Genomic DNA, 21,998 nt, shown 5'->3' on the forward strand with positions numbered 1-21,998 from the left:
GATCGATCTATATCCAACAATCTGCTCCGAAACCTCTGCTCACATTTTGACAGCTGTACCAAAACTCTTGGGTGGACTAGGGGTCTCTAAGCTTTGGTTTTGCCAAACTACACTTTAGCTCTCTGGACTTGGGTAAGTCGAGTGTCTCTGCAAGAGGAAAAGAATAAGCACTCCAAAATGTGGCAATGGGAAACACTGCCGGTGAGTGTCCTGAGTTAACGGCGTGGGGTGGGGCAAAACGTGTATAAGGTAGGGAGTAAATGCAAAGACAAGGAGCGCTAGCATTTTTTTTAAATTTGGAGTGACGGTAATTAAAGGTCTATTTACAACTTTTTCGGATTCCCCTCTGCTTCGTTCAGCGTTTAAGCCTATTCCCAGTTCATGGGATGATGGGGTTTCCAGTGGATTAGGGCAGTTGACCAAAAATTATGTGGCCGATTCCGCCCCCCCCCCCCCCCCCCCCCATCTTCACACCATCAGTTCTTTGGAAGGTGATTCATGACCACATTGATGTAGGGGAATTCCATAGAAACCCAGTGGCTCAGGACAAAAAAAAGAGGAACTTTCTTTGTGACGTCGCGGGCGTTTTGCGCATCCGCAGATTTATCAATGGGAATGAGGGATGGAAGCGAGTCTCTGGCTCTCGGGTGAGGTACAAAGAGAAGGGAAGGCGAGGAAAAGTCAGGGGTGATATAAACCACCAGGACCTACCACCAGGTCCTTCAGCGCTGCCACAATCCAGGGTAAGAGGATTCATTGATTTGTTGATGCCTAGCATAATAAATTCATGCATGTGGGGCAGATTGCGAGAGGGAGGTACCGAAAACCCTGCCCTTTCCCCCAAGACACCCACCCTCCCATTCAAATGCACAGCTCTTGAAAACCTTCGCCCGTTCGAATGCAACGCAGTCCTGGAGGGGAAAGGGTTACGGGTTTCCCAGGTGTTCTCAAAATTCAAAAGATGGTTGATCGAGTTTGAGGGCGAATCTGGAAAAAAAAGTTCTAAATAAAAAACGCAATGGGAAATAGACCTTTTTATTTAACATCCTTGCAAACGGCAAAAAAAAATAAAATTGCAAGCTATCCTTGTATTTGGAGGTGGCATTAGCGTGCGTGTACCTTGGGTATGCTTTAACCACTCCAGCTGTTCAGTCGGACACTAGTAAATTGACCTTTTATCCGCTGCAGAAATCGAGTCAGTTTCTGGGATAAATATTTATTTTCGTTTCATCAGGATCTGCAATTCATCCTTGCCGCCTGCTTTGAAAGCAAGAATTAGACGGTTCTGACATTACATGTTAAATCCAGTCATTTTTATGCACAAAGGAAATGTTGGGGGGGGTGGGGGGGAGGTTGGTGATGGGGATCGAGTTAATGATTGACATAAACTATCCTGCTGATTCTGAAAGAGCAGCGACATTTCGAGAGGATAGTTGAACGGATTGTGAGGTTTATTTGTCTGACATTGACCAGCTAGTGTCGTGGCTTCAAGTGATCCACACCAAATGTCTTATTTAGGGGACTTTTTTTTGTAGCAATATTCATTTTATAAAACATTGATCTGGTGTTGTAGAACGTGACGGCTCCACTATCCATTTTTGCACCATTCAACTTAACCCAACAAAAGATTACAATAACCACCTTGCATTCTCCCACACAGATTGTGTTGGGTGTGCTTTACAACCTGTGCTGCGGATGAAATATATATATTTTTTAAAAACTGGAACTTTTGTGAGTGTGTGTGTGGTTGGGGGGTTGGGGGGGGGGACATTTGAGAAAATCCAACAAGGATTTTAATTTTTATACAGAGGTGTGGAGGAACTTCAGCCCGTTGGGAGAATTCATTTTCAAGGTTTTCATTTTTAGTAAGACATATTCAAATACACGGAATTTCTTCTACAGTTTTTGTTGTTGCTTTCTGGAAGGTGAGACCTTGCAGACATACACAAATCACAGAATTAATTGTTACAACTCAGAAGGAGGCCATTCTGCACCAGCCCTCCAAATTTCACCTAGTGCTGTTCTCCTGCCTTCTCCCTGTAACCCTGCATGTTCTACCTTTCCAGATAATAGTCTAATTCCCTTTTGAATGCCTCAATTGAATCTGCCTCCACCACACCCTCAGGTAGTGAATTCCAGACACATAGCGAGTGGTTAGTGAAGAAGTTTTTTTTCTCATATGGCATTTGCTTCTTTTGCCTGTCACTTGAAATCTGTGCCCTCTTGTTCTTGACCCTTTCATGAGTGGGAACAGTTTCTCCCTCTCTCTGTCCAGACCCCTCATGATTTTGAATACCTATATCAAATCTCCTCTCAGCCTTCTCTCCAAGGAAAACAGTCTTAACTTCTCCAATCTATCTTCATGTCTGAAATTCCTCACCCCGGAACCGTTCATGTGAATCTTTTCCGCACTCTCTCCATTGCCTTCACACCCTTCCCAAAGTTCAGTGTCCAGAACTGGACGCAGTACTCCAGCTGAAGCTGAACGAGTGTCTTATACAAGTTCAACATAACCTCCTTGTTCTTGAACTCAATGCCCCTATTAATAAAGCCTAGAATACCGTATGCCCTCTCAGCCTGTCCTGTCATCTCCACTAACTTAAGCACATATACACGCAGGTTCTTCTGCTCCTCCACTGCCTTTTAGAGTTGTGTCCTTTATATTGTCTCTCTATGTTCTTCCTACCAAAATGAATCACTTCACTCAGCTCCATATTGAACTTGATCTGCCACCTGTCCACCCATTCCATCAACTTGTCCATGACCTTTTGAAGTTCTACACGATCCTCCTCACAGTTCTCAATGCTTCCAAGTTCTGTATCATCTGCAAATTTCTGGTAACCTGGATCCTTGCTGAAGGTGGCCATAATGAGTCGAGATGGTGAGTGAGTGCCAAGTTCGATTTAGCCCCTTGCTCAATGTCTGCATACATGCACTTTTCCAGCAGAGCTGTGGAAGCAAGAGTCATGTCTGACATTCCCCTGCCCCCACCCTCCAATCCATGAGTACGGGTATCAATTATAATATCTTTACCACTACCATTACTAGGCAGCACAGTTTGGGGTGTGACATCTATCTCTGTACCTATTTGAGTAGCACTTATATTAACACTGCCATCATGGGAGTCCAAATCCTTTGTTTAAAATTAACTTGTAAATGAACGTTCTCCCTACATATTAACTCACAATAGGACTCCATGTACCAACCTTGATTCACAAGAGCATTGAAGTTAATAAGTTAATTTATTGATGGTTTAAAAGTCACAAACTAACCAGCTGCTTGAAAAACAAATATATTCATCATATATTTTTTGTTTTATTTAACAGTAACTCAAAATGAACAGTTTAAATGACATTTGCCAAATATGATCCTGGACCAGACCTTCAAGTTGTTGATAAGATCTATTTAGGGACCAATAACGTTTTGTTTAAAGTGGACAGAGTTTAAGATTCAAGACATTTGCTCAGTGAAGAAAGCCCCAAGATTTCACGGGTTTTGAACAAACAAAAGTAAACTTTACAAGGTCAGAAAGATAAAATAATTTACAATATCTATCTTATACTGTAGCATTTTAGGGTAAGTATGAAGTACATGTCAATTAACAGGACAACTGTGGTTGAACACACCACACTACATAATAAATGGCAGATGTGAACAAGACAGATTCCATGGATTTCTCAACAACCCACCCAGACATCAGTAACTCTGCGAGTCAACCAATCTCACTGAAACTTTGTCTCTATCACAAGGGATTCCAGTCTTCATCTTCGAAGATGTAACCTTGGAATTCTCTCAGTTGGCATCAACAACATCCCACCTCGCAGGGTTTCAGTCTCACCTCCCGAGATTCCATTCCCCTGGATTCCTGAATAGGCACTGAAGAACCAGTTCACAAACACAACTTCAGCTCTTTGGCTGTGCCAAGCAGAACACCGCTGCTCCAAAGGGGTACCTTCTCCCCAGCGGCCCGCAGCACAGAGTCACTAACCTTCTGCTGCCTTCTTGGATCTCTGGGGCTTCCCTTGAACCCTCTTCACTTAAAGCCTGCTATCCACAGTACTTTCCCTATTTTTGAAGCCTTTTTCCTCTCTTTTTAACAGAGTTGGGACCTCATCCTGTCCCTGTCCCCTCTCTGGGACTCTTCTTTTGGGATGTCTCCCTGCCTCCTCTCCCTTTGGGACCTCTTCCTGTCCCCTCTCCCTGTACCTTGCCTGAGACTCTTCTCGATGGTGCTTCGCATCCAGTTACCTGACCCAGATTTTTGTGCCATTTTGGGCCTAAAAGAAAAGTAAAAATGCCCATCTGCGTACATGCAGCCTGCTCCCAGTCTGTGTACGTGCAAATACTCCAAGGCCTGTTGGGAGTTGAAGTTCCTGACCTCCGCACTCTCCAACGAGGTAAGTTCGGATTTCATAACACTGTACCATGGTATTTACCTCACCCCTTTCATAATTAGCCTTGCGAAATGTCATCCTTTTTTTGAAAATATTCAATGAAGTATAAAGATTTCTGGCTAAATTGTAGTACAAATTTCAAAATCCCTATAGCAATCGTTTTCTGACATTGATTGATGTGAACATGGGTGGTTCTTTCAATGCTTGTTAAAGTTGTTATTTCTCAAAATTCTACACAGAACAGGAAAAATTATGTGAAGAAAAATAACACTCAATCAGTATTAAAAAGTAATGGTTATACACTGGAGTGATTAACAGGGATCATTTAATTCAGCATCTTCTTTTGCACCAAGTATGACTTCAACAAGTGGAAGGTTTTCCCCAGATTCCCAATGATTTCTATTTTTTTTAGAGCTCCTTGATGCCACAGTCGATCAAATGCTGTTTTGATGTCAAGGGCATTTACTCTTGCCTCCCCTCTGGAATTCAGCTCTTTTGTCTATGTTTGGATGAAGGCTGTAATGAGGTCTGGAGCTGTGTAAATCTGGCAGAACCGAAACTAAACATTGATGAGCAAGTTATTGATGAGTGCCACTCGATAGCACTGTCAATGACACTGTCCATCACTTTGATGATTGAGAATAGACAGTTGGGGTGCTAATTGATGGAAAACAAAACCAAAAATAGCTGGAAAAACTCAGCAGGTCTGACAGCGGAGAGGAACACAGTTAACGCTTCGAGTCCGTATGACTCTTCATCACTGGAACAGTTTGGCTAGAGGCGCAGTTAGTTCTGGAGTCCCAGATTTAAACTAATGCCCCAGAGTAGGGAGTTTTAAACATGAAGGGCTAGATTTTGCAGGAGAAGTAACGGTATCAGAATGACTTATGGCATTATTGCACAAACTGGCCAACAATTTGTTGCAAGGCAGAGATACCCTATAAATTGCGAAGCTTCCCAAGTTGCTGGCCAGTTTGTGTCTCCTTACAGTTAGCTTTGTGGAATCGGCATCTTAAACTCACCATAAGAAGATGCTGGATTTACATGTTAGTTACCCTGTTAAACTTGTCACATATATAGTTAAGTCTTGTGATTACCAGAATAAGTACCCTTTTAATGACATTAATTGTTAATGATTGCCAATCAATCTCTTTTGCTCAGTTAGCAAACTGTTATAAGTATGGAGTCTCATTCTATCAGGTTGTGAATTTTTTTAGGAAATTTTTAAGATGTCTTTTTTCTTTTTCCTCCTGTCTCTCCTTTGTGTTTCTTAATCCCAGCTCTCTTCCCCCCCACCCTTTCCCTCTATTTCTCCTTCAATACCTGATCTGATATTAAATTCATCCATCCATCCTAATTAATACTTCTCAGCCTTTCCTCTGTTCATTTCTCAATCTTTAATTCTCATTGGAGATGCCCAATTTGTCCCATTGTTCGCCAAGGTCTCAAATGCCCTGTTGCCATCCATGCCCCCTTACCAGCTCACACTCTCAGCAGCTCTGTGGGCAACATCTTTTATAACCTTAACGTACAATTTTATGCTTAACTAATGGGACGCCAGCAAAATCTGGCTCCGTATGTATTGTTAAAATTCTGAATGAGATTTGGTCTAGGTTTGGTCTATCTATCATACCAATTGTAGATGTCAAAGCAGACTCCATTTGCTATTGTGCACCCCGTGTTATTAAAAAGTGATATTCACACATGATTCATGACTTGGGAAACTAACTGCCCAAACTGTACTATTCAAGTTTACAATATTCAAATCTCTTGGGATTGTGAATGCCTTGTAGCTGGGACTTTGTTGTTCATTGTTCTGTATGAGATGTTACAGCTATCGCTGAGGGAAATAAACGCGTTTGGCTACAATAATAACTAGATTAGATTTGATTCTTTTCATGCACTGCACAGAGCCTATAAATAAGGCAGAAATTTTACTGTGAAAAAGATATGCAGCTATACTATGCACTGCATTGGTGCTGTGTATTAATTTAAAAAAAAACCTCCTGTTTCTTGTGTTTCTAACTCTGAATCACGAACCAGATTCTCACTCCATGTTACCAGGCTCCAGAACCAGCCACTAGGTGTCACAAGAGGAGCCAGTAGGGGTTTGCTTTATTCCCCACTCTTTTTAGCTCAGTGGCCTCATGAAGGTTGCATTGTATCTTCAGGATTATTGAAGATGAGCTAAAGTTGTTTACTTGTCTTTGGGATTTGACTAATCATGTCACAACTCCTATACAAAGAACTCTAAATCAACATTGCTTGTCACATTTATTGTACTGTGATACAATACTGAAAACATTTATCTCAAGTTTTAGCTTTTTAGTAGGGCTCAATTAGATCCGCTAAAGATTGTCTTTGTTTTAAGACATTCAATTTTCTTTTGGTTACCTCGCCTTTGATTGTCCTAATTTCTAATTTCAGGAGTCACCATTTTATCAATAGAGTTCAGTAACTGCCAGAAGATTAATTCAACTGTCAGTATGAGATTGGCTCCCTGCACAACTTAATTGGCATTGGCTTATCCCAGTTCAAGCACTTTCATAATATTTAAATAGATTTTGCAGCTAAGCGCAGAGGTGCAGAACTCCACTTTCCAACTCTATTTGAACTCTGAAACATTGCATGCCTCTGACCTACCTATCCCTCAGTTGATATATTAGCCCAAGACTTGAATTCTGTGGCACTCTCTGCTTCCACAAACTACACCTCATCAAAATCACCAATGTATGCATCTACAATCTTATTACAACTCTTCGTGGCAGCTGCATTGGTTCCTGTTAGAGTTGCCAACTGTGATTAAATGTATTCCTGGAGGTTTCATCACGTGACTTGTCCTCATGCTCCAGCCATTAGTCGGCCAACACATCCATCCTATTGACATGCTGCCTTCCAACGCCAGTTGGAAAGCTTAAAGGCTTATTACCCAATTGGAAGATGCTTGGCTGTCAGCCAAAAGGCCTTTCTTCCCCCACTTTCAATATTCTTATACCTGGTAAAGAGCAATGTTTAAAGAAAATTACAAAAAAACCTATCTATTTTAATGTCCCCATGATTTTTCTCCAGGGTTGCATATGGCAATGTCCTGGAGATTGATCTTCAATTCCTGGAGACTCTACGCCAATCCAAGAGGGGTGGGAACCCTAGATCCCATGGCTCTGAATTGGCTACTATATTTTCAGCATTGGCATCAAATCCCTCCATTAGCTTTCTTCACCTTACCCTGGCCTTTTCTGTAACCATACAACCCTGCACATGCATCCTCTAGTTTTCTGGTTCCCAGGCTATTCCTTGTTCCCTGCTCTACTATTGGAAGTTTCTACATTGGCATATGTCCCCAGTCTCTGGAACTCTCTTTCCCAGCACCCCGGCCTTGTTACCTCCTTTTCTGCCTTCAAAAGCCTCCTTACGACCATCCTCTGCCACCTTGCCACCTCCCCACCCCCATCTTTGCATTCTACTGATGTCTGATACCTTATAAAGATGTCTTTCAACGCATTAGAGGTGCAAGTTGTGTTGTACTTACTTAACAGTTTGCTTCTGGTGACTAGCCTAAATGGCTGTTGTAGATGAGGTGGTTTCTTCCAGTGCTTGCAGTGGCAATGCCAACTCTGGTAACAGAAACACAGGCAGGCGGGTATGTTTTCACCAGTTAGATGGTGTGAGTGTTTGAAGCATTCCTGCAATTACCATACAGGCTGCAAATCATTTTTTATCACAATCATGTTTGGATCTTCCATGGTATTGGAAAGTATGACTACCAGCTAAAGAGCCTTGGCCTGACATTATCTGGTACAATCTGGTAGGTTACACTAGGTAAAGATGAATTGATGAATCAAGGACTGTTTTAAAATTGAATGGATTAAATCGCAAGCAAAGGCTTCAATCAGCATGATTCACTCTTTTTCTCTTCTTAATTTGGATAAAGATTTGAGTTCCTGTTAAATGTTCTAGATAATTTGGGAATTCTAGAGAGGACTTGTTGGCTACCAAATCTATATTGTTTACAAATTGTTTCTATAAAATAATAAATATCATTCATATGGTGAACCTCTGGTTTTAATCAGAGGTAAAGTGGCTCCCTTGATGGAAGAAAAATTGAAAATGAATCAGCACACGTTGGTCATCTGACATTAGCAAGATTTGAAAACACATTCGTGCCACACAAGTGCCAGGCAATGACCACCTCCAACAAGAGAGAATCTAATCATCTCTCCTTGACATTCAAGGCATTACCATTGCTAAATCCCTCAACATCAACAGCCTGGAGGTTACCATTAACCAGAAGCTAAACTAAATCAGCCTTATAGATACTGTTGCTAAAATAGCAGGTCAGAGGGTGGGAATTCTGTGGTGATTAATTTGCCTCCTGACTCCCCAAAACCTGTCCACCATCTACTGGTCACAAGTCAGGAGTGTGATGGAATACCCTCCATTTGCCTGGATGAGTGTGGCTCCCACAACACTGTGAAGCTTGACATCATCCATGACAAAACAGCCTGCTTGATTGGCACCGCATCCACTACCTTAAACATTCACTCCCTCCACCACTGAGGCACTGCGACAGCAGTGTGCACTGATGCACACTGACAAGATGCACTGCAGCAACTCACCAAGGCCTCTTTGACAGCACCTTCCAAACCCACAACCTCTACCACTTAGGACAAGGGCAGCAGATAGATGGGAACCCCACCACCTGCAAGTTCCCCTCCAAGCCACTCAGCATCTTGACTTGGAACTATATTGTCATTCCTTCACTGTCGCTGGGTCAAAATCTTGGATTTCCCTCCCTAACAGCACATGGACTGCAGCAGTTCAAGAAGGCAGTTCACCACCACCTTCTCAAGGACAACTATGGATGAACAATAAACGCTGGCCCAGCCAGCAACACCCACGTCTCACGAAAGAATATTTTTTTAAAAACCTGTACTTCCCTCTGATGACATAGGTGTCTGCCTTGTTCATATCACAGTTTACCACAGCAGCTCATCATAGAAATGCTGTCAGAGGAACGTAGGACATGAGGCCATTTAACCATTCTAGCCTGTTCCCCCATTCAGTGAAATCATGGCTGATCTGTGACCTAACTCCATATACCTGCCTTTGGTCCATATCCCATAATAATTCAGACCTATCAATCTCAGATTGAATATTCACCATCGATCTGGTGTGAATTGCTGTTTGTAAAAGGGAGTTCAAAACTTGTAGGCACAAAGGGTGATAGAAGTGTTTGCTAGTTTCACTGCTGAAAGGTTTGGCTCGAATTTTTAGACTATGCCCTAGTCCTGGATACAATAACCAGCTGAAATAATCTCCCTCTATCTCTGATCCGTTCCCTTAATATTTGGAAAACTTTGATCAAATCGCTCCTTAACCTTGAAATTTCAGGGAGGACAACCCTGGTCTGTACAGGAATCCTCCATTTAAAGCGAGTTCTGATAGCGTGTTTACATTTTAGCAGAGTTTGTAAATTAGGGTTGTTCCCTTAGGGCTGCTTCCATTTTGGTTTTGAGCATCTCAATCATTTTTAAAAACAAAAAAACCGCTCAACAATTCCATCCCCGATCCTCCCCAACCCTCCCCCTCGCCGCTTCCCTCCCCTGACCCTCCCCCTCGCCACTTCCCTCCCCTGATCCCCCCCTTGCCGCTTCCCTCCCCCGACTCTCCCCTTCACTGCTTCCTTCCCCCGACCCCCCCCTTGCCGCTTCCCTTCCCCAACTCTCCCCCTCACTGCTTCCTTCCCGTGACCCTCCCGCTCGCCGCTTCCCTCCGCCAACTCTCCCCCTCGCCGCTTCCCTCCCCTGACCCCCCCCTTGCCGCTTCCCTCCCCCAACCCTCCCGCTCGTTGCTTCCCTCCCGCTCCTCACTTCCCTCCTTGACTGTCCCCCTTGCTGCTACCTTCCTCGACCCTCCTACTCGCCACTCACTTAAGGGGGGGAGGACCAGCCACAAGTCTTCCTCTCCAGCCTGAACTGGAGGGAGGCAGCAGAGCCTCCCCTACCCTCCCACCTGATCAAACCCCCTCTGCCCACTTTGGAACTCGCCTCTGCACGGGGCATTAAATTCTGCCCACTGCCTCCACTTCCCCACATCAATCTGCTTTCGCAGCTCATGACACTTTGCATCTGTCTCAGTCTTTTCTTTTTGGCAGCCATAACCTTTACGTTAGCATTTTTTTGGGCTCCACTTGTCACCTTTATGGCTCACTTCTCCAGTAAATAACAATACTTCCCCTAATTCTTTTTCCCAATTCCAATGGACTTTACAATTTACAGACAAAAGCTCATTTAATGGAATGTATTCTGATTCAATTTTGTGTAACCCCTCTGAGGCTATGCCATTGTTTTACAATGAATTAATGATTACTGTGCCTGAAAACATTGCTTCTCTGTCTGATCTCATTCATCCTCTCTCAGGTGATTTTTCTTTACACACTCGTCAGTTTAATCCATTGAGCTCCTCTGAGACAATCGACACGTTTAAGCTGCAAACACAGGCACTTTGCCTGCCAATATGGGCTGAATTTGTCAATGCGCAAAACCACCTGCTTTATCTCAGTTCTCTCCTCCGCCCTCACCCCTTACACCTTAGTCTCTGTGGCAGTCAGAACGTTCTTGCTTTTATTCCCCCCTACATTTTATCACGCAGTTCATTCAGATGGCTGAATCTATCTGAAAGACATGCAAACTTAGCACACCACGAATATTAAATCTAAAATCTAAATCTAAATTTAAAATCAAATCATTTTAAATCTTTGTGTGACAATTCACGCAGAGCTGAAAACTCTTTCAGCGGGTTACGGAGCTCATAAACACGGGAGAGGACCTTCCATCAAGATAGCCATCGCGTTTCTGCGTGTGTGAATAAACCCTGGTACTCAGCTCACATCGCTTCACACAGCAAGTGCGATTTCCAGGTACTTGATTTTATATAATCCACGATTTTCACTGTTTGGTCTAAGACTGCAGTTAACTCAGACGGCATTGCACTGGCACCAAGGGCTTCACGGTGCAGGTCACAGTGGCCGACCTGGATATCAGGATTCTGTACTTCACCATACTCACGAATCCTTTGATGTTTCCCATCGTGGACGCTGCTCTGTCAGTGCAGATGTATCACACTTGGTTCAGTTAAGATTGTTTTCTTCCGGATAGGCAGTTATGTCATGAATGATGTCTTCTCTGGTCACCTGACTGGGCAATTCTTTGCTAAAGAGGAAAGCCTCTTTGATTGAATCCCCATCAGCATACCTGACGTTGCTGAGAGCTGGTTGTGTCCACTAACATCTGTGGAATCATCAACCTGCAGGGCAAATTCCCCACTACTTTCTCATTTCTCTTGAAGCGCCTGTTCAATATCAACTGACATTTTGTCATTACGCTGTACAATCAGAAAGAGGAGCTTTGTCAATTTCGTAGGTAGCATCAGCTTCCCCCAATATTACTCTGACAATACTTTTTCATGGTGGCAGGATTGGGGTTTCGGCAATGGTGCGCGGCTTCTTCAATTTCGCTCCGAGCTCAGCCACCAGCTAACTTGCCACCTGTGTATTTTCTGAGACCCACATGCGTTGATTTTGCTCCACATTTTGTTCTCTCAGGCGCTTGAAGTACCATATGTCCTTGCTGGCGAGCGATCGGTGATTTGTATTTGAATGGCACGTTGACTTACTTGGTACCATTGCAGTGTTTGAGAGCTTCTCCCTGCAGATTAGGTATCCTGAGACAGGGCAAGAGGCATCACCAGCCCAGGAAAATCCGCAGGCCAAGTAGCTGTCGCTGTACTTACTGTGTGTACGAACCTTGAGGTTCTGTTGTTTCGGCCCCATTTGAATCAGAGCGAGCTGCCTCACTTCTATTCTTCAAGAACTTATCCATGGCTGTGTGTATCATACACAAAATGTGAATATTGATCTGACAATGTTTCCCATACCTGTTTGTGTTTTGCGTTGTCTCGTTTTACACAAAAATGCGCGAATACCGTTTTTCAGTTACCGTGGGTGACCACACAAAGCGTAATGTGGCTGAGAGCGAGAGCTCAGGTCTATAAAAACGATGAGAGTTCGGGGTTCTCTCTGATTAGCCTCTGATTTCACAGCACACCAGGGCAACCTTCACGGCACAACAGTTGGGAACCGCTGCAGGGTTTCTACACAATGAACGTCATTCTTGTATTGGACATCAATAAATAACTGAGACCATTTCTCCTTTTTTCTGCCTTCCATTCAACCCAATTAAATGGTTTGGTGAAGAGCCAAAGGCAAATTATTAATAAATCACAAATAATAATCAATTAATTCTGGTCATAACCACTCTACGATTTTATTATATTTAAGTTGGTACCGTCCATGCTGTGACATTTTCATTGCTGCTTTCTTCATTCATATCCAAAATTTCCCTTGGATACCTAATGGTTCCTCTGACCTACTTTGATCCACTTTACTGACAGTCACACAGTTTTGGTTATGGCCTTTCCTGTCTTCTAGTTAGAACTAGAGTAAGAAATAGTAAGGTATCAAGTTGGGTATTGAGTAGGGGTATCGGGGGGGTATTGAGTAAGGATATCAGGTGGGGTATTGAGTAGGGGTATCAGGTGGAGTATTGAGTAGGGGTATCAGGTGGAGTATTGAGTAGGGGTATCTGGTGAAGTATTGAGTAGGGGTATCAGGTGGGGTATCAGGTGATGTATTGAGTAGGGGTATCAGGTGGAGTATTGAGTAGGGGTATCAGGTGGGGTATCAGGTGATGTATTGAGTAGGGGTATCTGTCCTTGGCTTGCTGCATTGTTCCAGTGAATCCCAACGCAAACTGGAGGAACAACACCTCATCTTCCGACTAGGGACTTTACAGCCTTCTGGACTGAATATTGAATTCAACAACTTTAGGTCGTGAGCTCCCTCCCCCATCCCCACCCCCTTTCTGTTTCCCCCTTCCTTTTTTTTCCAATAAATTATAAAGATTTTCCTTTTCCCACCTATTTCCATTATAAAAAAAAATTTAAAAAAACACCCCCACTAGAGCTATACCTTGAGTGCCCTACCATCCATTCTTAATTAGCACATTCGTTTAGATAATATCACCAACTTTAACTTTAACACCTATGTGTTCTGTTGTACTATTGTCGTTGACATCTTTTGATGATCTGCTTCTATCACTGCTTGTTTGTCCCTACAACCACACCCGCCCCCCCCCCACCTCTTTGTCTCTCTATCTCTCCACCCCCCACACACACACCTTAAACCAGCTTATATTTCAACTCTTTCTTGGACTCGAACTCAAGTTCTGTCGAAGGGTCGAAACGTCAACTCTTTTCTTCTCCGCCGATGCTGCCAGACCTGCTGAGTTTTTCCAGGTAATTCTGTTTTTGTTTTGGATTTCCAGCATCCGCAGTTTTTTTGTTTTTTGTTTTTATCAGGTGGGGTATTGAGTAGGGGTATCGGGTGGGGTATTGAGCAGGTACTGGCCATAATCATCCAGCCCTCCTTAGATATGGAGATGCCAGAGGTTTGGAGAATTGCAAATGTTCCATCCAATATGTATTATTCCAAAAAGGGTGGAAGGATAAACCCAGCAATGCAGGCCAGTCAGTTTAACCTCGATGGTGGGAAGGCTTTTGGAAACTATAATCTAGGTAAAAATTAACAGTCAGTTGGACATGTTTAGATTGATTAAGGAAATCCAGCACAATTTTGTTAAAGGCAAATCATCTTTAACTAACTCGATTGAGTTTTTTGATGAAGTAATTGAGGGGGGGGTGTTCATGAGGGTAAAGTGGTTGATATGGTATATATAAACTTCTAAAATGTATTTTATAAAATGCCACGTAACAGGCTTGTCAGCAAAGTTGAAGCCCATGCAGCATTGGGTACGAAGTTGGCTGAGTGACAGGAAACAGAGTGGTGGTGCACAGTGGTTTTTTGGACTGGAGGAAGATAAACAGTGGGGTTCCCTGGGGTTGGTACCAGGAATACTGCTTTTCCTGGTATATATGAAAGACCTAGACTTGGAGAAACAGAGCAGAATTTCAAAATTTGCGGATGACAAAACTTGGAAGTATTGTGAACTTTGAGGAGGATAGTGATGAACTTCAAGTGGACATAGACAGGCTGGTGGAATGGGTGAACATGTGGCAGACGAAGTTTAATGTAGAGAAGCGTGAAGTGATACATTTTTGTCAGAAGAATAAAGAGTGGCAATTTAAAATAAAGGGTACAATTGTAAAGGGGGTGCAGGAACAGAGAGCCCTGGGAGAAAATCATTGAAGACGGTAGGGGAAGTTGGGCAAGTGGTTAATAAGGCATATTGGATCGTGGGCTTCATGAATAGAGGCATAAAGTACAAAAGTAAGGAAGTTAGATGCATCTTTATAAAACACTGGTTCGACCTCAAGTGGAAGATGGTGTCCAATTCTGGACAGTGTATTTTAGGTTGGATGTCAAGGTGCAGAAAAGATATACAAGAATGGTTCCAGGGATGAGGGAATTCAGTTAGGCAGATAGGAAGATGAAGATGCGGTTGTTGTCCTTAGAAAAGAGAAGGTTGAGAGGGGGTTTGATAGAGGTGTTCAAAATCACGAGAGGTCTGGTTAGAATAACAATTCTGCGATTCTGATTCTGTGAAAGAGCATATAGAGAGAAACTGTTCCCATTGGTGAAAGGGTTGAGAACCAGAAGATACTGACTTAAGTCGATTGGTAGAAGAACCAATGGCGATGGGAGGAAATTTTTTTTTAACACAGCGAGTGGTTAGGGTCTGGAATGCACTGCCTGAGTGTGGTGGAGACAGGTACAATCATGGCTTTCGAAAGAGCATTCGACAAACACTGAATGGAAAAATTCGTAGGGCTTGGGGAAAGGGTGGGGGGAATAGGACTAGATGGGGTTGCTGTTGTAGAGAACCAGCACAGGAGTGATGGACTTAATAAGGCTGGTCCGTGATGTAACCATTCTGTGATTCTATTTTCTCATCCATCTTCCTCTGCAGTCCCAATGTTCCTCCATTTTATTTATTGTTCAGATGGCGTCCAGATTTGCATCTCTTTGGAAATGTTTTTTTTCCCCTGTGGTTTATGTGCTGCACCTCTCTTTCTTGTGTCAAATGACTAGTTTTTCCAGTATCTATCCCTGGATTGAAATCCTCATGCATTTTTTATAAGCTTTCTGTGCCTCTCTTTATCAAAACCTGTTAGGCTTGTTTCTCTCTTCCACTGTTTTTGTCTAATTTTCATTCTAGTACCAAACCTTTTGCAGATTTCTTTTTAACCAGTTTATTTCTAACCTTTTTCTTATCTGGGAAGGCCCATTCCCTGTTGTTCATCCTTAATATAAGACATTACAAGTGCCTCAGTTGCTGTAATTAAATAATAGTGGCCTTATAATTTACAGTCCCAGCAATGCATAACTGACATTACTCGAAAAAAAAGCAGTAAAACAGCCTGCAGTCTTTTCCACATATTGAAAATAAAGCTTGGCTCCCCTAGCTACTGAACGGATATGGTAGGGACAGTGAGAAGTCAAACCATATGCTCAAGAAAGAGCCAAGGTTTAATCCTTGGTAAAACCTGAATCAGAATTCAGTCGCAATGGCAGCCAGAAGCTTGGGGTCCAGGATTGGTCAGGAGCCTCCATCAATTGAAGGTCAGGACACTGATGTGTGCAATCCCAGAGAAAAATCATCGGGACATTAAAACGGAACAGTTGTTTTTGTCATTTTCTTTGGGCAGATATAAAAATATTGAAAATGTGGAGAAAGGGCTGTTTGGCTGACAATCAAGCATCATCCAATTGGGTAATGAGTCTTTTTTGCTTTCCAATTGGTGCAGGAAGACAGTCTGTCACAAGAATGGATGTGTCGGCCAATTAATGGCTGGAGTGCAGGGGCACTTGCGGCCATTATGTGATGAAACCTCCAGGAATACATTTAATCACAGTTGGCAACCCTAATTACAACTGGCCTCAGCATTTTGGTTTAGGAAGGTACAGAATTGGCTAGGATTCTTAATTCTAGTTCCTCTCCAGCAACTCTCCCACCCCCTCCTCCTCCTCCTCCTCCTCCTCCTCCCTCATTCAATATGTGTACGTGGGCGTCAGGTGAGGGCAGAATTGGATTTGGCTATGGTGAGCCTATATACAAATTTCCTGGTGGTGTTTGCTGTTAAGCTTCGAGATGTGAATAATGGCCAGGAATGAGGGCTCATGAAACAATAGCGTGGGCTTTGGGATAGGTGGAAACTGATGGGGAAGGGTGAGGGGAGAAAAAAAAATCTGAAAGCCGTTCGATATTTTAAAACTTTGGTTAGCGTAAAGAGAAAACATCACATTCTGAGTTACAAGCTAGTCATCCAGTCAAATTGCTCAGCTGAAGTTAGACATTGCAGCAATCCAGTCTGAAAGGTCTGTGTGCTTTGTCGAGACAGCACCTATCAGGCTGCATCAAATTTAAGGAGAAAATGAAGTCTTTAGAAAATGGAAGTTGCATTCAAAAGTTAATTTTAAGACTAAAATACAGTGTGTCACAGAGAAATAGGCTTTTGACTTTCAACTTGGATATACATTTGCTCTTTTGTTGAATCCACCAAATTGACTCTTTTGCTGCTGAGGCGTACCCTTACGATGAAAAATTTACATCTCACTGCTCCCAGCCAAGCTCAGCACTCTTAAATGCATAGAGCTCACAGCCTGAGCAGTCAATTAATGATTTTATTGTGAATCGTGGTCATACCTAACCCTCCACAGTGTGAGAGGCAGAGCTTTTGCTGATAGTTGGCTGAATAATTGCTGGGGTACTTACGCTCCTGGCAAAACTCAAATTGTGAGGCTTTTCACATCAAAGTTACATTGACTGAAATAATAGATTTTTTTTAAATGTAATAATGGTACATGCTCCCAGTAAAGGACAAAGCAGAAATAAATTAAGACCAAACTGTTATGCGTAATACACGATAAATAACAGATGGACAGGTTCACACACAGATGGCCCAGATAAGATAAAAACAAAAAAACTGCGGATGCTGGAAATCCAAAACAAAAACAGAATTACCTGGAAAAACTCAGCAGGTCTGGCAGCATCGGCGGAGAAGAAAAGAGTTGACGTTTCGAGTCCTCATGACCCTTCGACAGAACTTGAGTTCGAGTCCAAGAAAGAGTTGAAATATAAGCTGGTTTAAGGTGTGTGTGTGGGGGGCGGAGAGATAGAGGGACAGAGGTGGAGGTGGGGGGGTGGTGTGGTTGTAGGGACAAACAAGCAGTGATAGAAGCAGATCATCAAAAGATGTCAACGACAATAGTACAATAGAACACATAGGTGTTAAAGTTAAAGTTGGTGATATTATCTAAACGAATGTGCTAATTAAGAATGGATGGTAGGGCACTCAAGGTATAGCTCTAGTGGGGGTGTTTTTTTTTACAATGGAAATAGGTGGAAAAGGAAAATCTTTATAATTTATTGGAAAAAAAAAGGAAGGGGGAAACAGAAAGGGGGTGGGGATGGGGGAGGGAGCTCACGACCTAAAGTTGTTGAATTCAATATTCAGTCCAGAAGGCTGTGAAGTCCCTAGTCGGAAGATGAGGTGTTGTTCCTCCAGTTTGCGTTGGGCTTCACTGGAACAATGCAGCAAGCCAAGGACAGACATGTGGGCAAGAGAGCAGGGTGGAGTGTTAAAATGGCAAGCGACAGGGAGGTTTGGGTCAGTCTTGCGGACAGACCGCAGGTGTTCTGCAAAGCGGTCGCCCAGTTTACGTTTGGTCTCTCCAATGTAGGGGAGACCACATTGGGAGCAACGAATGCAGTAGACTAAGTTGGGGGAAATGCAAGTGAAATGCTGCTTCACTTGAAAGGAGTGTTTGGGTCCTTGGACGGTGAAGAGAGAGGAAGTGAAGGGGCAGGTGTTGCATCTTTTGCGTGGGCATGAGGTGGTGCCATAGGGGGGGTTTGAGGAGTAGGGGGTGATGGAGGAGTGGACCTGGGTGTCCCGGAGGGAGCGATCCCTATGGAATGCCGATAAGGGGGGTGAAGGGAAGATGTGTTTGGTGGTGGTATCATGCTGGAGTTGGCGGAAATGGCGGAGGATGATCCTTTGAATGCGGAGGCTGGTGGGGTGATAAGTGAGGACAAGGGGGACCCTATCATGTTTCTGGGAGGGAGGAGAAGGCGTGAGGGCGGATGCGCAGGAGATGGGCCGGACACGGTTGAGGACCCTGTCAACGACCGTGGGTGGAAAACCTCGGTTAAGGAAGAAGGAGGACATGTCAGAGGAACTGTTTTTGAATGTAGCATCTTCAGAACAGATGCTACGGAGGCGAAGGAACTGAGAGAATGGGATGGAGTTCCCTTCCCTTCCTTGACCTCTCTGTCTCAATCTCTGGTGATAGACTGTCCACCAATATCCATTACAAACCCACCGACTCCCACAGCTATCTCGACTACAGCTCCTCACACCCCACTTCCTGTAAGGACTCCATCCCATTCTCTCAGTTCCTTCGCCTCCGTCGCATCTGTTCCGATGATGCTACATTCAAAAACAGTTCCTCTGACATGTCCTCCTTCTTCCTTAACCGAGGTTTTCCACCCACGGTCGTTGACAGGGCCCTCAACCGTGTCCGGCCCATCTCCCGCGCATCCGCCCTCACGCCTTCTCCTCCCTCCCAGAAACATGATAGGGTCCCCCTTGTCCTCACTTATCACCCCACCAGCCTCCGCATTCAAAGGATCATCCTCCGCCATTTCCGCCAACTCCAGCATGATGCCACCACCAAACACATCTTCCCTTCACCCCCCTTATCGGCATTCCGTAGGGATCGCTCCCTCCGGGACACCCTGGTCCACTCTTCCATCACCCCCTACTCCTCAACCCCCCCCATGGCACCACCCCATGCCCACGCAAAAGATGCAACACCTGCCCCTTCACTTCCTCTCTCCTCACCGTCCAAGGACCCAAACACTCCTTTCAAGTGAAGCAGCATTTCACTTGCATTTCCACCAACTTAGTCTACTGCATTCGTTGCTCCCAATGTGGTCTCCTCTACATTGGAGAGACCAAACGTAAACTGGGCGACCGCTTTGCAGAACACCTGCGGTCTGTCCGCAAGAATGACCCAAACCTCCCTGTCGCTTGCCATTTTAACACTCCACCCTGCTCTCTTGCCCACATGTCTGTCCTTGGCTTGCTGCATTGTTCCAGTGAATCCCAACGCAAACTGGAGGAACAACACCTCATCTTCCGACTAGGGACTTTACAGCCTTCTGGACTGAATATTGAATTCAACAACTTTAGGTCGTGAGCTCCCTCCCCCATCCCCACCCCCTTTCTGTTTCCCCCTTTTTTTTTCCAATAAATTATAAAGATTTTCCTTTTCCCACCTATTTCCATTATAAAAAAAAATTTAAAAAAACACCCCCACTAGAGCTATACCTTGAGTGCCCTACCATCCATTCTTAATTAGCACATTCGTTTAGATAATATCACCAACTTTAACTTTAACACCTATGTGTTCTATTGTACTATTGTCGTTGACATCTTTTGATGATCTGCTTCTATCACTGCTTGTTTGTCCCTACAACCACACCCGCCCCCCCCCCCCACCTCTTTGTCTCTCTATCTCTCCGCCCCCCACACACACACCTTAAACCAGCTTATATTTCAACTCTTTCTTGGATTCGAACTCAAGTTCTGTCGAAGGGTCATGAGGGCTCGAAACGTCAACTCTTTTCTTCTCCGCCGATGCTGTCAGACCTGCTGAGTTTTTCCAGGTAATTCTGTTTTTGTTTTGGCCCAGATGAGACCTTGCTTAGAAGGTGAAACTTAAGAAGGTGAAGACCAGCCTAACCCCCAAAAGATTGCTTATCTCGATGCTCCATGACATCTTTTGTTTCGTATAATGTGCAAAGCCTAATTTTTTTTTGAGTGAGCTGGAAGTTAAATTTTGCCACTGAGAATTTACGTTGTAGTGTGATTTCCTCCCCTCCTCAGCATTATTATATCTCAGGGTTTCTGTGTAACTTCATACCTGATGGGAAGAGTTTTAACAAAAATGGCGCTGGACTAGAGCTCATTGCAGTATTTTGCTGGAAACCTACCTGAAATCATGTGATATTTGAACTTGGAACCAACATCCCTGTAGAAATGCTGACATGGACTATCTTGTACATGTTCACTCAACCATGTTGTTGACAAAGGAAAAGAAGCAATTGCAATTTATTTATTCACACATATATCAGCCAAGTTTCCAAATTCCTGAGGATTTCAATGAGAAAGGAGTGATCTTAATGTTTGTCTTTGACCTTAGGTTAAACAAGTCAGTTTGCTTTGGAACAGATCAGAGTCTCCAAATTAAAGATAATTCAAACAGAAGTGCACAATAAGTGGAATCATGTGATGCACTGCATGAATAGAATGAGATTAAGAGACATTGGTCGAAGCAGTTTATATTGTGAGCTATAATTAGAACCAGAAAACACTGAATTGCATACCACGTCAGTTAGCACCTGTATAAAGATAAGAAAGGTTGATTGTGTTGGGTGTGCATTTCTGGCATTTGTTTTTCATTGATCAGATATATGATGCCATATATTGTAGGTCCTTCATTGTTCTGACATTCAATGGAGGAGAAAATGTATTGGTTTTTAAAACTAATTTGAGATTTACAGATCAACAGAAATATCTATTAACTAGCAGAGGCCTGCAAAGCATTTGTGGTGAAATTAGTATCTTCATTGCAACAATACTTCTTTAAATCCCCACCCTATGCCATCCGTCTCACCCCCATCCTATTCCTTTCACCCCTCTCACATCATCCCCATCCCCCTTGCCACACCTCCCGAGCAATCACCCCTGCCCCCATGCCATTCTCTCACTTTTACGCAATTCTTCCCCCTGCCTATTGCAGAGCGCTTTATGTTTAGTGAGGTTGCTCTGCAAAGCTCTCTTCTGCACCAGTGGGATGACAATTGGATATTATAAAACTTTATTGTAACTTTCAGGAACCGAATTTACCCAGGCACTGCCTACCAAATAAACCAACTAACAGAATCGCCCCTTAAACTGTCCAATCAAGACAGTCTGGATGGCAAAACCTGTATTATTATTTTAAATTGATAGTTGCCTATTGGCAAACCCATTTTTGTGAAGTAGCCTGGTTAGGTGTCAGGAAGCTAATGAGGGTTATCATTCACCATAGCTGGAAATTGAGTTGGACAGGTATGAATTATAATCTGAATATATTCATATAAATTGACAAATTATTCCATATCACCTGCTCTGTGGCAACCAACAATGGTAGAGTGCCTTATTGTTCTTCACCTTAATAAGATTACAGACAATTTTGCAAATTTCACTTTGGAGCTATCTAAAAGACAGATGTTATTTTCCAGTTACTGCATTAATAGTAGTATCACATTTTTAGGTCACTGTTGCCCATCTTTTTATGGGTGATATGTTAGTTGGGAAGTAAGTGGGGAAGCATTCATTTTCCATGTGTGAACTGTGAAAAGGTGTTTAACACTCAGCAGTATCTTCAACCATAAAAACAGAAAAATGCTGGAAATGCTCGGCAAGTTTTGGCAGCACCTGTGGAGAGAGAAACAGGGCTGGCGTTTCAGGCTGGTG

At 43.4% G+C, this 21,998-nt stretch overlaps 1 protein-coding gene across 1 annotated transcript in view; it reads left to right on the forward strand.

The window, feature by feature from the left end:
* Nucleotides 1-617: 617 nt before the first annotated feature.
* The window catches only part of rnf19b (ring finger protein 19B), a 171,812-nt gene continuing 150,431 nt past the window's right edge, over nt 618-21,998 (forward strand). The window contains exon 1 of the mRNA XM_041213283.1: nt 618-743. The gene's annotated coding sequence lies outside the window, so the exon portion shown is untranslated. The remainder of the gene's footprint in view (nt 744-21,998) is intronic.

The sequence above is a fragment of the Carcharodon carcharias genome, chromosome 19 (assembly GCF_017639515.1).
Source record: "Carcharodon carcharias isolate sCarCar2 chromosome 19, sCarCar2.pri, whole genome shotgun sequence".
Taxonomy (NCBI): Eukaryota; Metazoa; Chordata; class Chondrichthyes; order Lamniformes; family Lamnidae; genus Carcharodon; species Carcharodon carcharias.